Source organism: Cimex lectularius, unplaced genomic scaffold, assembly GCF_000648675.2.
Source record: "Cimex lectularius strain Harlan isolate CLEC.00 unplaced genomic scaffold, Clec_2.1 scaffold2, whole genome shotgun sequence".
NCBI classification, from domain to species: domain Eukaryota; kingdom Metazoa; phylum Arthropoda; class Insecta; order Hemiptera; family Cimicidae; genus Cimex; species Cimex lectularius.
Window position 1 is genome coordinate 1,052,360 of NW_019394219.1, and position 18,262 is coordinate 1,070,621.

Here is an 18,262-nt window from a genome sequence, read left to right on the forward strand (position 1 = left end):
CATTGCTTGATTTTTGTGGCATGTTTCCAGGCAATGTTCATCCTGTTGCGCGGTGAGCTTGATGGAACTTTTCTGTTTGAGTTTTTCCTTGACTTCTCTTCATCTTCAAATTGGCCTACCAAACGTGTGGCTTCCGCATCTGTAAATTATGTTTTCTCATAATGTCTTAATATTACCAAAATTTCAAATAACATCATTTTCTTCATAGAAATTTCAGGTCAATTCGAAATACATGTAATACATTTAGTAAAATATTAAAATGATACCAAAACCAGAAGGACAAAATGTGTTACATTAAGGAATATTTAATAATTAACGTGTGGTGATTAGTGACAGTTAGTCGATGATTATTCGGAAATCGTGAGATGCGGTCTGGTATGACGTAGGTTTCAGAAAAACATTTTCTTTATCGTGCCAACGTTTCGATCTTTATTGAGATCATCTTCAGCGCCTGGGATTTACAAACAGTTTAAATTTAACAAATACATGTAGGATGTGGAAAAAAGGTAAAATTAGAATTAGTAGAAATACTTTGATTGAATATAAAAAATATTTTTTTTTTGGATTGTATAAATTCACTTTTTTTCACATCCTACATGTATTTGTTAAATTTAAACAATGTTTGTAAATCCCAGGCCCTGAAGATGATCTCAATAAAGATCGAAACGTTGGTTCGATAAAGAAAATGTTTTTCTGAAACCTACATCACACCAGACCGCATCTCACGATTTCCAAATAATTAATAATTAACCCCGTTTGCCATATAATGACCAATTAGTCGATTTAAATTTTATATTTAATAAATCCATTGCATTTCGCGGTCCGATTGACCAAATAACTTCTATCAATTAATTAATCTTTATGTAAGGTATTGGTTGAAATAAAAAAGCCAGTGTCACGAACGGGATTCGAACTCACGACCTTCAGCTAAATACGCCGCTCTCTACCACTTGAGCTATCGTGACTTCGATCCACTCGGACACTAAATTCCCTAACTAACCAATACCTAACTTTCGAATTTTCCCTCCTATTTTTTCAACCAATACCTTACATAAAGATTTATATTTAATTAATAATTAGGGAGTTGCTAGGATGGCCGACTAATAGGTTCACGACTAAGCTGATGACCAGAGGTACTCTTATGTATTATTTATTGTCATATACTGATATTTGATTTCAGGTAATACTGTACTATATGAATCGCAACTTTCTTCGGTCGACTGTTAATTTTCAGGGTTCTTGTAGTGAGATTCGGACTAATTCTAACATTTTTAACACCTTGACGCTATAATGTTAAACGAAATAAAACACTCTCAAATATCAGTAATTACAACTTTTTTCCCGTAATCTTTTCAGTAATTTCCGTGTGTCATTTTCCATCTGAGAATCGCTAATTGAACAGTTCGGAGTTAACGAGGCAGCCGTATAATACAATTTGCCTTGACTTAATTTAAAAAATACTCTTGCTAATACCACGAGGCCATTGCAATTCCGCATCGCTCCTTTCCTACTTTAACCGGCCTGATGTTGATTGTTCCACGTGTCGCCTCTATTTCATGTAAGGGTCGAACACGTGGGCGTTTAATTAAAAAATAAACAATAACATAAATAAACAACTAATGCATATATACACTGCTCCAGAAAAAAGTGACTTTGAAATTTTGATTTTTTCATGAACTTGCCTACTCTGTAATATTAACAGTGATACTTTTTTACAATTCAGATCTTTTTATTAAAAGATTTGGTTAGTGTAAACATAAAAATATTTCTCAAAAATAAAAAAGTAATATAAAAAAGAAAAAATCTCTTTTGTATATGAACATAAAACATTATGAAACCAACTTAAAAATACTAACTTTTTAAAATTATTTTTATCAGTTTATGCTTAATTATATAAATGCTCAATTAATTATACACAATTTTTTTCGAAATGAAAAATTTGTTTCACAGGCGGGATTCGAACCCACGACTTTAGGCTAAATACGCTGCTGCTCTGCCACTTGAGCTATCGTGACTTCGATCGCACATGCTACAAACTTTTCATTTCGACTTCCTGTGACACAAATTTTTCATTTCGAAAAAAATTGTGTAAATTAATTGAGTATTTATATAAATAAGCATAAGCTGATAAAAATAGTTAAAAAAGTTAGTATTAATCTAGAATCACACCTGTGAATCATACACAGTCCCGCTAATGTAGTACAATCGTTAATAAAAATTGTTTCTACACGAAGCAGCAATTTTCTTACAATTGGAATAACACGGGGAGTCGAAATGAGATGTTTGTGGCATGGGCGATCGAAGTCACGGTAGCTCAAGTGGTAGAGCAGCGGCGTATTTAGCCGTGGGTACGAATCCTGCCTGTGACACAAAATTTTTCATTTCGAAAAAAAAATGTGTATAATTAATTGAGTAACTTAAAAATTTTTAATACGGCTCTGTTACCATTATTTCACACAATCGTGACACATCTACACAGAAAACACACAGTTTGAGTGAGTACAAATAATTTGCTTGAGTCTAAAATTTCTAACTTTCTATACATTTTTTTCTTCTTCTTCTGCTTATTTTTTTCCACATTGTACATGCATTTGTAAAATTTAAACAATGTTTATAAATCCCAGGCCCTGGAAATGATCTCAATAAAGATCGAAACGTTGGCACGATAAAGAAAATGCTTTTCTAAAACCTACGCCACACCAGACCGCATCTCACGATCTCCAAATAACTTTGATTAAACCTAAAATGTCTATATTGTGTACATCATTGAATAAATTCATTTTCACATTTAAATTTTTGTATAATTTAAACAATGTTTATAAATCCCAGATCTTGAAGACGAACTCGATACAGATCAAAACGTTGGTAGGATAAAGAAGATGTTTTTCTAAACCATCACACCAGATCACTTCTCACGACCTGTAAGTAGTCATTAATTAACGGTCATTAAATATTACACATTACACACTAATTTTACATGCAATGTAACTTTTAGCTCAGCTAAGGTTATAGGAGGGTTATTTCTTCGTTTTACCCAAGGATCGAGCTCCTCCCAAAAGTACTCAACGGGGTTTGATAAGGGATACGCGTTGGCTTTCTGAGTGTAAATATTGACGTCTCAAAAGTACTGCTTAACACTGGTGGCGACAGTTGGTCATGCATTATCTTGCATAAACAAACATTGCTCGCCAATAACAAGAGCAAATGGCACCACGTGTTACTCAAGACTTTCTGTCACGTAGATTTCTGCATTAAGTGACGGCATATTAAAAATGTGTAACTCTATTTATGCCTCCAAAGAAATTGCACTCTACACCATAATTGTACCATCACCCAACGACCCTTTTCCGGCAGTCGGATCAACGACTGTTCTATAAACTCGAAGACGTCCATCTGATGAATGGAACTGGGACTCGTCTGAAAACATAACATTTTCATTAAGTTTCTGTCCAAGGTGTCTCGTGCAAACTCTAAACAGTCTCTGGTATGCGCTGGACCCATTGCTGACTTTCTAGGATGTAGACTAATTTCTGCAAGTCTCCTCGTTACTGTTTCAGCGTTAACACATCCCGCACAATACGAGGTCTTTGAGACGTTTCAGAAGCTGTGGAAAACGATGTCTCAGAGTGTGAAATCTGATAAATCGGTCAGCTGGACCCTTGGTTCTTGGGTGGCCCGATCCAGGTCTCCGAGTACACTTTGCAGTCTCCTGGTACTACTTAATGTCCGACAACCGTCTTTAATCTAAAACTCTCGAAGAGTAACGCTGATTTCTTCCATCCTCAATGAATCCATTGGAACGGGCAACTTACTCGCTGATTATGGGCATTTTCGTAATCTTTTTGCTTGGTGCCACCAGCACAATAGTGAATAAAAACATTTGTAAAATATTAAATCCCTTTTCTAAAGTCGAAAGTTCGAAGTCACGATAGCTCAAGTGGTAGAGCAGCGGCGTATTTAGCCGAAGGTTCGCTCGTAACACTGACTTTTTTATCTCAACCAATACCTTATATAAAGATTAATTATACCTAAAACGATTATTCGGAGATCATGGAATGCGGTCTGGCGTGACATAGGTTTTAGAAAAACATTTTCTTTATCGTGCCAACGTTTCGATCTTTATTGAGATCATCTTCAGTGCTCAAAGTGTCTGTTTTCCGGGTAGATGTGTCATTCTTGCCTGTCGTGTTGAGACTGCCCTTTTCGGCCGTTTTAACAAGAATGGACACGTGCCAAACATACCCAGGGTTGTATGTACTGAAAAGATGTTGAGAGAGGGTTGAAAAAAAACATCTACACGGAAAACAAACACTTTGAGCCCTGAAGATGATCTCAGAGCCTAAAATTTCTGGCATTGTATAACATGTTTTTTTCTTTTTACATCTCTTTCACATCACTACAACCTACATGTATTTGTACAATTTAAACAATGTTTATAAATCCCAGGCCCTGTGAAGATGATCTCAATAAAGATCGAAATATTGGCACGATAAAGAAAATGTTTTCTAAAACCTACGTCACACCAGACCGTATCTCACAACCTCCGAATAATCATTGACTACCTAAACACCACATATACCTAAAACATTGACCAATTATAATTTCAAAGAAAACGTATTAACTCTTTAAGTACAGGGCCCAAAATGGTAGGTAGCCTATGACACGTTTTAATTGGACATGGCTCATCTAAACACTATGGCTGCAGTTTCTTCTGGGTTTTGATGTTATATGTAAATATTTATGTAGGGTTTCGTCTGTCCCTGTACAGTCTATTTACCCAACGTGCAAATTCACTATTATCGGCTGTAAAGCTGTGGCGGAATAGATTATTCTTTCTCTTATAGTGTGTTTCACTTTTTAATTTAGTACAAAAATAGACGAATACTTCGAACAAAGTGGTATACAACTCTTACGATTTTTGTACAAAGCTACCGTCGATTTATATCGGCGTGATGAAGACGTTGTGGGCCGGTGAAAGGGGATCAACAGGATAGCGTGCATGGGGCCCAGTTTGAATTATAATGCCGGGACTTCCTCTGTGAACGAGCTAGGCTGTTTGGCCCTTCAATTTCATCCAGCGGTGCACGCACGTCTTGCGGGTCTCGTCGGTACCCCGTGAAAATTGGAATTCTCTGTCCGGCATCCTGGGCCTTTTTGCTGATTTTACAAACGAAAAAAATTCTTCAGTGATAAACAATTTATTTATTGTCTTATTAATGTTTGTTAATGTACCTCAATCATTCTCGCCTTCTATTTCTACACAGTTTTGTACAGATATTCTATTCGTGTGGAGCATGCAGTTAAGGAAAAATCCCAATGAAGATTTCTACACGTGCTAACTTGCCTAATTTTCGTTCGATTTACACTGGACTTGACAATATTTGTCCTAAAGTCTATTTGAAACATTAACGGCCTTTTCTTGAGTTTGGAAAAAAACGAACTAAATAATCTTTTTAAAAGTGATTAAATCCCCACCTACTTCATTTTATTATCAAATTTTAAAACAATTATACACCTAACCCAATAAACCAGTCTCTACGATCAACACTTAAAAAAAGTCAAGTTTAAATCGGTTCAAAATTAACGTTTGCATGGACATCCTCAGTGCGGCTGTTGTGGGTGTGTGCGTATGAGTATGTGTTAGACTTTTACTTGATTAATTGAGAAAAAAGCATTGTAAAATGATTCTAACCCACCATTCTCAATAACCAACAGGTAGTTGGACATTAAGCGCTCTTAAATGGCAGAAATACATTGATGGATTTAACGCACCACTCAATTTATTTAGTTTAAATTTAATTTCTACATTTGTTACATAATTGAAAACATAATTCCTAACCATCAATTTGGGTTTCGACCTCTCCATTCTACTGTTCAGCAGTGCTTCAGAGTAGTCGACAACCTTAGGTTTAAAGTAAGAATCGGCACCGAGTTTTCACCTATCACACCAATCAAAGCTGGCGTTCCACAAGGAAGTATCCTAGGCCCAATCCTCTACACCATCTACACTGCTGACATACCCACACATCCAAACACACAAATCACAACCTACGCGGACGATACCGCAATCTTATCAACACATTCCAATCCTATCCTAGCAACAGAAGCACTCCAACAACACCTGAACCTTATTACCAACTGGTGCAATCTGTGGCGGATCAGATTAAACGAACAAAAAAGCCAACACGTTACATTTACGCTGAAACGACAAACCTGTCCACCAGCACACATTTACAACAAAATAATACCACCATCGAACCAAGTCCGCTACCTTGGGCTTTACTTAGATAGTAGACTTACGTGGAACCCACATACACGATTAAAACGGCAAGAACTTAACATATGGACTACTCAGACACCTTCTTGGACCAAAATCAAAACTAAGCATACATAACAAACTAACCGCTTACAAAACACTCATCAGACCTATTTGGACCTACGGAGTCGAGCTGTGGGGCTCGGCCAAATCATCCAATATCCAACGAATTCTGTCTTTTCAATCTAAAGTTCTCCGCCGTATCCTCAATGCTCCCTTCTACGTCACAAATCAAACGATCCATAAAGATCTAAAAATCCCTTTCGTGAAAGATCTTATCCATACCCGCTTCTTCACTTTTCACTCTAAACTCTCCCTCCATCCTAACTCACTAGCCCTAACTCTTTCCTCAACATCTCACCCTTACAATCCTCCACGCCGTTTAAAACGACGACGGCCTCGTGACCTTCTATCTAACCCACCGAATTACCTTTTACTCCCCCCCCCCAATTAAATAAAAGTTGGTTTCTCTCCCCACTGCCTCCTGGTCTGACAGGTCTGTCAGATTAGTTTATAACTAACTATTTGCTCAATTTATATTATGTACAGATAGCAATAAATAAAATAAATATCTTTAAAAAAAAACATTTGTTACAGGTAATTAAAAGCTATCGTAGTCAAAATAAACTGTAAATAATGCTTTGTTTACTTTTGTACTGTATATCATTTGCACACAAGTAGCATTATGCCCTTCCATTCTGTTGCACCGAAAAATCCCTTTTAGTTATTATTTTCCATTCGTTGATGTCATTTGATATTACGCTTATTCTTAAACCTTTTTCTTTGGCTGGTTCATGTATTTGAGTGAGTATGAGAGTGTAAAGGTCATAACATTATTAGAGGAATGACAGAGCCAGCGCAAAGTCATCAAGTTCTACGAAACCGTAGCATTACGGGAAATGAAATAAGAAATCTGATAAGCCAAGTCCGAAATTTTTCAATGAAATTAACGTCAGAGCCCGGCACCTGGCTCGTGGACCTCTTCTTACCACAGTTCAGATCATGGCCAGGCTTCAATCGCACGGAAACATGAATTGGATATTTGAAGAGTGGGAGAGCTCTTTTTACGGATGAGGTGAGATCCAGTTGGCCACAAATCTTCACATGGGCTGCTTTGGAGACGCTTATGAGAAAAGTACGCCTATGCTGTAATGGTTCCTCAGGTGGGTCATTTCCTGAGGGGAGTATTTTCTTGGCCCACACCAAATTGGTTGTTGTGTAAGGAAGATGAACTTCACAGAGGTATGTACAAGACATATACAATCGAAAAACAAATAATGCCATTTGCCCCCACATCAGTGAGGAATTCTTGCTAATGCAGGATAAAGCCAGGCCCTATAACATTGTGGAGACTACCTGCATGCGGTTGGAATTGAGTGCTTGGTGTGACCAGTTCGAAGTCCAGATTTTAACCCAATCAAACACATTTGGGTCCGACTTAAGCGACGAGTTCGAAGTCCTAACACCCAAGAAGAGTTGGAAACAGCTGTTCTTGATGAATCGTAATGAGATCCTCAGGATTTCATCAGAAATAATTTCCAAGGAATGCAAAGGCGTTTATCGGTATGACAAAGCCATTTCATAAAGGCCGCCAAAGCGACATAAGCAATCAATAAGGCAGAGTTCCCACGATTGAGGAGGCAGACGAGAGGTCGGCGGCAGGCCTAAGGAAGAGCAACGCTGGATTTGGAGTCACTCGGTCGCTTCCAACTTTAGAAAGAAGAAAAAAGTAAAAATGAAAGTGTATGACGTTACAAGGCAAAAAAACTGCTAGTGAAAAATTCTTGTGGAATGGTGTTCGTTCATAAAGGTTCGTTACACTATACTATACAATTTGTCCAGTGAAAAGGAAACCAAAAAATAACTTTACACTTTATTACTTTCTATCATAAGAAAATATTCCCTTTTCCTTACTAAATTAGTTGTAACCATTTATAAAATATATTCGATTCATTAATTTGTTATTAATATAAGAACCTTTTATTTTTAGACTTTAGACTACAGACTTATTATTTTATTTTATTTTATTTTTTATAACCATATTAATCCCACAACGTAATAAATACACGCCCCCACAACGATATAACGGTCAGGTGGAAATACTCGGTATTAAAGGGGTCAAAAAAATTTTTTTTTTAATTTTTATGTTTTTGAATTTTCTGTTTTTTCCGCTTGTGTTTTAGACTCAGGACATAAAAGTTTTCCTTTTAAGTCTTCTTTTTACAACCAAACCTATTTTTGGAATGCTGAAATACGAATAAACATAAATACATTTAAATTTAAGGGTGGTGCGTTAATTTTGAGTAATTTCAAGAGTGTACTTTACAATACTTATATTCATACGGAAATTTTCATTTCAAGTGATTAGGAGCTTAGAAATTTTTTTTGCTGTTATTTTCAGAAAATTTCCAAAAATCAAAAACTAGATCTGAATAATTAGAAACAATAAAACAGTATTGCAGCAGTAAAATTACATCGATTGAGCATAATGGTTAACCATTTACAATTGAACACCCTGGCGATTTGCCCGATCAAAACAATTACAACAAAACTATCCGGTTATTATAGATACCCATTATAGATAACCATGAGATGTAGCTTATACGGAGTAGAGCGTGTTCGACCTGTGGATTCTGGACATGTACACTTGGTTTATTTATTCAAAGCACGAGAGCCGGTGGCAGGAGAACATTGTCTTCTGATAAACAAACTTTCCGTCCAAGAAAGTAAAACTATATTCCCAACGCCTTTCTATCACGAACACTTTTGATAAATTTAAAATTAACTAAGTAATCCACTTTTATCTTGACTCGAGTTTAACGGTAATTATTTACAACTTACATTTTTTGTGTAATTACGTTTAGAGCTAGTTCCTTTTTGGAATTGAATCAATATTATTTGTGCTTATTAAATCCATATATTTCGTGGTCCGATTGACCAAATAAATTCTTTCAATTAATTAATGTTTTTATGTAAGGTATTGGTTGAAATGGAAAAGCTGGTGTCACGAGCGGGATTCGAAAAAAGTGCAAAAAGGAGGGAAATTCGAAAGGTGGGGTTGAGATGGGGAGTTGGTGTCCGAGTGGATCGAAATCACGATAGCTCAAGTGGTCAGAGCGAAGGTCGTGGGTTCGAATCCCGCTCGTGACTCTAGCTTTTTCATTTCAACCAATACCTTACATAAAAAAATTAATTATTTGAATTATTGCTTCCTGGCCCTTTCTGTTACGAAAATGATTATTGAGGATGACAAGCATGGCATTACAGCCCATTTAATCTATTTAGCTATTATCTCTAATGGCATTAATCAAACTAATCTAAATTAATTAGAGTGCCGATTAATTTTAATATAAATTATTACAATTTACTACCTACTTAGATAAACATTTAATTGGTTTTGTATATTTTACATCACCATTGAAAAGTAAAACTCGGCATTTTTGGTAACTTTTTGTTTATTAGTTTTAGGACAGGCAAACTACAATAGTCATCGCCAGCTTTTCTTTCTTAACTTTTTATCTTTATTGCGTTCTAAACGTACTAATTTCTTTTAGCGTTTCTACAGCCAAATAACCAATCTTTTCTTTATCCCCCTGTTAGCCTCTTTGTACCTCAGGGCCGCCTCAATTTTGGACAAATTATCACAAATATCAAAATTAATATATAGAAACACAGAAACAAGTTAAAAACATGCTAGTCTTGCTAGTATTCACACTACCCAGAGTACTCAATATTCCTCTGGATAATTAAGTATAACCCCTGCCATTCACGCTAATAAATTACATTCAGACACCACAGATCATTCACACTTACCCAAATTACTCGATACCCTCGGGATAATTGGGAAATTAAGCCCCTGCTTTCACGCAAATGAATACATTCGTTCCAATAATTACCACAACATAGATGAAGCTTATGTCAAGTTTTATTTCGTATAAAATGACTCGTTACAAGGCGTGGTGAGATTTTTATGATTGTAGATCAATTCTGAGTCGTTTATTCTTGCGCTTTATCCTTAATGATTAGATCTCTTACTGCAAGGCATTTCCATGTCGTTATCACTAGCGAACGTTCCGGTTCAAAAGATAATCAATATTGACAAGGCTGCTGATATCTCTTTCGTTATTTTCCGTAAGATATTCACGTTTGCGTGAAATCGTGTAAGTAAAAGATTTTTCTTTACTGATGCTAGGCCATTTTCTTAACGTTTCGTGACAGGTGGCATATCATACGAGGTCGGGGTCAATCAATAATAATTAGAAATCTTACACGAGTTTGCCCACTACGAGGCCAACTTTTTTCTCTTCAACTCATGATGTGTAATTTTATGCTGTGAAAAAGTCCGGATTTCACGCAATCCTTCTATTTGGAAAAGGGCAGAATATAAATGAAACAAGTCACATTAAAAACTATTCGCATTTTAGCCCATTTTTAAAAAAAACTATGCAACCAATTTAACAACCTGTTTAATAAAAAATAGGTGGGGATAGCAATAGCGTCTATTTCTTGGGTAAATAACAAGTAAATGGCAAATCTTGATAAAATAGTTAAGAGTAGAGTCATCACATAACAAAGGTCCGCATAATTAACACAATCGTATTCCCAGTAGTAACCTATGGCTGCGAGAGCTGGACCATAAGGAAGGGTGAGCGAAGGAAGATAGATGCTTTGAAACTGTGTTGGAGGAAGGTTCTGAGAGTGCCTTGGACTGCAAGAAGATCACAACAGTTCGTACTATAATAAAGCCAAACTTAAGGGAATTATATTAAAGGCAAAACTGAAGTACTATGGACATATAATGAGAAGACAGGATGCTCTAGGGAAAAAGCTGATGCTAGAGAAAATGTAAGGTAAAAGGAAGAAGGACCGACCAAGGGCAAGATGGATGGATGATATTCTGGTTGTGACGGACTCGACCGTGAGGGAACTGAGGTTGGTTACTGGAAGCTCTGACGTGTCTAGTCCATTATGCGACTGAACGAATAACCATCAGCAACTAAACGTTTATACAAGCCAAAGTTGGAGTGGTGAGAGATAATAGTCTTTTACTTTATATTATTTGTTAAAAGCTGTGGTTCACACAAATTAGGTAGGGTGTCTTGACTATGTAAAGTTGCGCTAAACGGTAGCCGAGTGATTAGCATGAGAGACTCTCACGCCGCGGTCGTGGGTTCGATTCCCACCGTCGCCTCTGGCCCTTTTTTCCCGATAACCCCCAATTTGAACACACAAGAATTCGTACTATGGCTAATATGCAAGATCATAAGGCCAATAAAAAAAAAAAACCTTATAAAAGACTTTACTGCGATCACTTTGAACATCCAGGGTAGAACTGTGAGGTTTTGCCAAGCCATCTAGCATTCAGTGAATCAACCCTTTTTAAAAAGATAGTTCCTACTCAAAGTAAGTTGTTTTGCAACGATCCGGATTTCGAGCCTTTTAGCTCATCATCAGGTTGAAGGACTTCTACTGTCCTTGTTCTTGTTTCCTTCGCATATAACATCTCTATTACGGTCCTACGTGCACATCCCAACACCATGTACTTGGATGAGGCCGCAAGGGGACAAGGGTTGTAGAAGTCCTTCAACTTGATGATGAGCTAAAAGGCTCGAAATCTGGATCGTTGCAAAACAACTTACTGTGAGTAGGAACTATCTTTTTAAAAAGGATTGAACACCACACTCACTCCATCATTTATCATTTATATGTGAATCAACCTTCCCAATCGAAAGTCCTTAGATAAATAGTCAAAGCTCCTTACCACGTCACTAACTTCACTATCCACTACGACCTCAACATTCCTTTTTGTCAACGAACTGGTCTGTTCTCGATTCCGAAAGTTCCACACTAACCTTTCAATCTTCCTACCCTTACTGGTCGAACCCTCTTCTACCCGTTCCCATCTTTAATCTATAATGGGCTCGAGACCTCCTTGCCCTTAATCCCTCACACTGAGTGACAGCATTGACTGGTTTCTCGTGGCAAGTGCCCTCCTGATGCCGCGCTGGTAGTAGTGTTAGTACTGTGAACATGTGTCAAAACATGTGATCACGTTTGTAGTATGTAAAAATATATATAAGCTACAAATAATAAAACAAATGAAATAATAATATTTTTGGGTGTTGAAGCAGTAATGAAAAATAAATCAATATAATTCAAATAAATTGAAATTCAAACTGGTCACTTTATTTACACTTCAAAACCTTACTTAAACTTCAAAAAATGGAAATATTAAAAGATTTTGTTATAAATTTTGTTAAAAACCATAAAAATAAACAGTAAATTGTATTTTACTTAAATATTAAATTCACTAGTTTTCGAGGTCCGCTTGATCAATTAATATCTTTCATTTTTAGTTGAGATAAAAAAGTCAGTGTCACGAGCGGGATTCGAACCGACGATCTTCGGCTAGATACGCCACTGCTCTACCACTTGAGCTACCTCGATGCACTCGGACACTAACTTCCCATATCAACCCCACCTTTTGAATTTATTTATTACTTGAAGTTACTTACTAACTGTTGAATTTAAAAAGTAAAAATGAAACTTCACTAAAGCTCTCCGTGGCCATTTCATTTGTCGCCGAGAATCAAATAGATTACACGGCATTTTAAAAATGGCAAAAAGGAGAGAAAATTCAAAAGGTGGGGTTGAGATAGGAAGTTGGTGTCCGAGTGGATCGAAATCACGATAGCTCAAGTGGTAGAGCAGCGGCGTATTTAGTGAAGGTCGTGGGTTCGAATCCCGTTCGTGACACTGACTTTTTTATCTCAACCAAAACCTTAATTAAGATTAATTAATTGAAAAGAATATATTTTAACGATGTACTTTTATTATGTTGTGACTATATCATATCAATGTATGATGGATTGTATAATGCCTAAATACGCCACTAGTACTTCCATCCACTCGGACACCAACTCCTCAAGTCACGATAGCTCAAGTGGTAGGGCAGTGGCGTATTTAGCCGAAGGTCGTGGGTTCGAATCCCGCTCATGTCACTGACTTTTTTATCTCAACTAAAAACCTTAATTAATTGAAAAATAAATAATGTTGCATTTTACTTAAATAGTATTGCCATTTTTCTCGCTGAAAGCGAATGAATATTCTTCATCTGGAAAGGTTTTGTGGAAATCCCTGCTAATTATGGTTATATTACAATTTGGTTAGTTTTAAAGATTGAAGCTACAATAATTTATAACACCTTATAGTTATTTTAGTAGAATCGTTAATTAATAAATATTCCAACTTTTTTTTTGTAGAAACACAGCAAGGACCATTTTTTAAATTTATATCTAAAACAGGATGGGGCAATTGATTTTGATTGCTAAAGTATTTAATTGTTGTAAAACATTTCTGATCCACCCGTTCCCACTGACCCATTAATACACACAAAAAAACAACGGAAATTGTACGTACAAAGTTCCTGTAATTAAAAAGCCAGTATAATTTTATATCATTCTTCTCGCTTTGTCAAAGCGAGATTTTTTCTTCTAAGCTAAATTTAATGTGGAGTTGTTTGCGTACGCCGTAGTACACGTTAAGGTGTGGTCCATGGGAGGAGAGAGAGAGGAGGCCGACTCACATCAATACGACCTCGTATTTGGGCCTGCGTATACAGAACCCCGCAGCATCCTTACCTACTGAACCCTTCGCAAGGTTCAACAACCCTAAACCCTTGGTCTCAGGCTCGGTTTGTCAGCCTTTATCTCTCCAAATTCACACCACTGTCGGAAGACGAGGGGAGTGGCTGGAGAAAACTGTACGTAGGAAAAATGATATTAAACGCAAAATTTCAATATTATGATGCCATGAAGAATAAAGATAAAAACAGGTGATCTTTCTTGATAAAACCGTATCTAAAATTTAAGGAGGTGATAAAACCTCCCTCGAGTTTGCTGTGTATCAAAGGTATCTATTGCTAAAAATTGTTCAATCGATTTTTTTTACAAAAATTGTCACATTCTTACATCATTTAAACATTTCGTTTTGGGAAATTCAAATAATACCAACAAAACTGTGCTTGTAATACAAGTTTGAGACGCGTAAATCGTTTCATAAAGTAGCCGTACAACCCTGGGCTCGGGAAGGAAGCCGAGATTAAGCCTGTATTATTCATGGTCTGAATACCTCCTCGCCAAGTCGAAACAGACTGCGTAAAAATTAAAATCCGCATAAAAAATCAAAGAAATAATTTGGTTTTCTTCCATAATCTTACAAAGGAAACAGCTGAAAGCTTCGTAATATAGTTTGTCTTAACTTTACTATTTGTGAAAACGCCTTTTCTAACGCCGAATGGACTTTTTCATGACAGAGTATGACCTTTTTCCGAGGCCTGTTTTCAAGTAAGTTTTACAAAAGCCATCCGAGTTGTAAGTCATTAAAAATTTCTTTACTACAAAAGACAGCTTAAAATGAGTTAGAAAATACAAAAGACCGACAAACTTTAATGTAAATATTGTCAGATGTTAAAATTAGAATAAGAAATTGCACATTTCTTTATTTGAAACCTTCGATAGTTGTGTATTATTGACATTCTAAGAGGTTTATCTTAAATTTTGAAATGTGTTGCGACATTTTTTATAGTTACTGATCCAAGAAAAAATCCCAAAGAAACTTTCTTTATTCATAAAGTAACGAGCCTGATTTGTTAAAAACATATGTGGGGCCCCTATAAACCTAATCTGATGTCGAGTGATATTGAAATGGGCATAACATGAAAATGAGTGGTAGAAAGTTAAATTCCCCTAGTTGGACGTAATAAATATACTATAATATTAAGTACAGACAATTAAGTCACACATTCCCACCACACCACAAACTTAACTAGTAATTTATCTACCTATTTACACAACTGTCATAAAAACGTGTCTGGTGTTTAGTGACCATTGGTTAATGATTATTTAGAATCGTGAGATGCGGTCTGGTGTGACGTAGGTTTTAGAAAAACATTTTCTTTATCGGGCTACGTTTCAATCTTTATTGAGATCATCTTCAGGGCCTGGGATTTATAAACATTGTTTAAATTTTACAAATACAAATTTTTTCATATCCTGCATGCATTTGTATAATTTGAACATGTTTATAAATCCCAGGCCCTGAAGATGATCTCATTAAGGATCGAAACGTTGGCACGATAAGATGTTTTTCTAAAACCTACGTCACACCAGATCGCATCTCACGATCTCCAAATAATAATCATGCAATAGAAACCTTTTAATATTGAATTTCGAAGTTATTGCATATTTATTGTTGGCTGTAGTTTAAATTCAATTTTATTTGACCGTTACGGTAAATTATGGACAAATTATGAATATTTTAATGCCCATAAAGCAGGGCCATTTCCAGAAAAGTGAATCCACATTAAAAATTTCCTCATAATCGGACATCCTTTAAATCGTGGTGTTACCATAAATCGGGCCAGTTTTCCGAGAAATGCTGAAAGATCAAATTGAAAGGAATTCCGGTCGGGCATGTTCTGCATATAAAGCGGAAGTCGAGGGAAAGCTAGAAAACGAATTTGACGCGATTCTATTCCAACAAGAATCAACACAACTGAAAATATAAATAATGGTTTTGAAAAACATCTGTTAGAATGGGAGCAGGACATTAATACAGTTACGAACCAATCGAAGAGATCGATAACAATTTTTATAAAAGGCCTGCCTGATCGTGAGCCATGCTTCGCTCTTCACGAGAAAAAGCCCCTTTTTAATAATGTATAAATGTTTAGTTGATAATTCCATATTTATGCCTAATAATATAAAATAGTTAATAATTTTTTTAAAGAAATATTTAGAATTATAAATTGTTTCCCCACTATGATGAATTGTCCAAGGAGAGAACCATCAGGACATTCTTTAGGAAAATAGGTAGAAATGTCATCGTAACGAATGTGAAAGAAAAAGAGACTGATAAGAGCTTAGAAGGACAAAACCCAAACAGAAAATGCGATGTAATTGTTACTTTTAAGGTTGTGGGTGTTGATACACCTCTTTAAACACTGGCCGACTGCCATGGTTTCATCGATCCACAACTGAACCCAATTAGGTCCAAAACAGCCGACCAGTTTTTCCTTCGCCGATTCTCCTGGGTCCGCCGCCATTAGACGAGAAAAACAAGAGTTCTCACTACCCAATTAAATATGCATAGCCTCAATTACTTCTTGTTAACATAAAACTGCTGCCAAACGGGATGATTATAATGAAGAAAGGGCTCAGTTGTTGAAATTTAATGATACATTCGGAGATCGTGAGATGCGGTCTGGTGAGACGTAGGTTTTAGAAAAATATTTTCTTTATCGTGCCAACGTTTCGATCTTTATTGAGATCAACTTCAGGGCTCAAAGTGTTTGTTTTCCGTGTAGATGTGTCATTCTTGTGAGTAACGAAAAACACACTTTGAGCCCTGAAGATGATCCGATAAAGATCGAAACGTTGGCACGATAAAGAAAATGTTTTTCTAAAACCTACGTCACACCAGACCGCATCTCACGATCTCCGAATAATCATTACAACGGTCACTAAACACCCACATTTAATGAGACATTAGTGATACGTATCATACGGAAGCATATTGAGAAAGAAAAGAAATGATCATTCCTGATTTATCTTAAGTTGTAAGTACTACTAACAGTTATTTAACTAACTGCATACTTATATGTTGTGGTATATCCTTTTGCGGTCTGCAATGCGATGTTTAGTTTTGCCGTTCCCCATCATTTTTGGTGTGTCTAACGTCGCTGTTTTGGTCTGTTGGACACCTTTCGGTTTCTCGCAATCCTCAGATCCTCTCTATATGTGCCATGTTAGAGGTAAATAATTGATAAAAAATGTGTAGGGATAATGTTTATATTTCATATTGGGTTGTCCGGAAAATAATGCAGGATTTTAAGTTTTCATTAAAAAAAATCTATATAAAATATTCTGTTTACGTTTACAGGATTACTCATTTGTATGNATGGGAAATTATTTTGATTAAAGAACATTGCTTTAAAGTAACTAGTTTCTTTTTTTTTGTTTAATACCAAAATCCTGCATTATTTTCCGGACAACCCAATACTTATTAACCATTTGTTATTAAATAGATTATTTGTTCGCAACAGCAGAGGTCATATTAACCCTCGGGGTGCCAGGGTTTTTGAAAAAACGCTAGGGATGAGCATCGATAAAAAAATATCGATGGTCACCATCGATTAAACATTGGAACCTCGGTGGTACGACAATCGACTCTGCAGTCTACCCAAAGATGGTTTTTTGACTCATTACTCAAACTACAAATTATTTTCATATGCAGACATTATTTTAATGTGCCACTTTAGAAACAGAAGTTAATTTTTCAAACTTCGTCATTTCTGCACCGTTATTAGGAACTTGATTAATAAATAATTTATTATGAATTATTTTTGCCTTCGGTTTCATTTATAGTTGTATATAGATCTCTCGATCCCTTTTAAATAAAATAGGTCTATTGTTAAAGTATTTTGTGCCTGTGAATTTAATTCAAAATACCTCGCTGTTTTTCTTCGATACTTTGCGAAACATCCATAATCCACCCAAGCCAAATTCCTGAGTCTTGCTCAAAAAAAGATAAAGGTTTAACATGTACGTAACTAAAATCAATCAATTCTTTAATTTATTAGAATTAATGTAACCAAATTTTATAGTGAAACAGTGCCACATCTTCTCCGGTACGCAATTTAAAAAAAAAGTTTCTTTAAAGCCAATTTATCCTCTAAGCTATTTCTGGTTTTCCAAATAATCTGTCCAGCTTTGAAAAATAATCGTTTAGAGGAACAGATGAGCCACTAAGGCAACAAATTGAACTGACAGGTTCTGATAGGTCACTTTCATATCAGAAGAATACGGGTCATTCCTTATTCACAAAAGTGGAAATTAGGAAAATCTGAAAAAGTTTATAAAACATCGCACAGTAACATCGATGTTG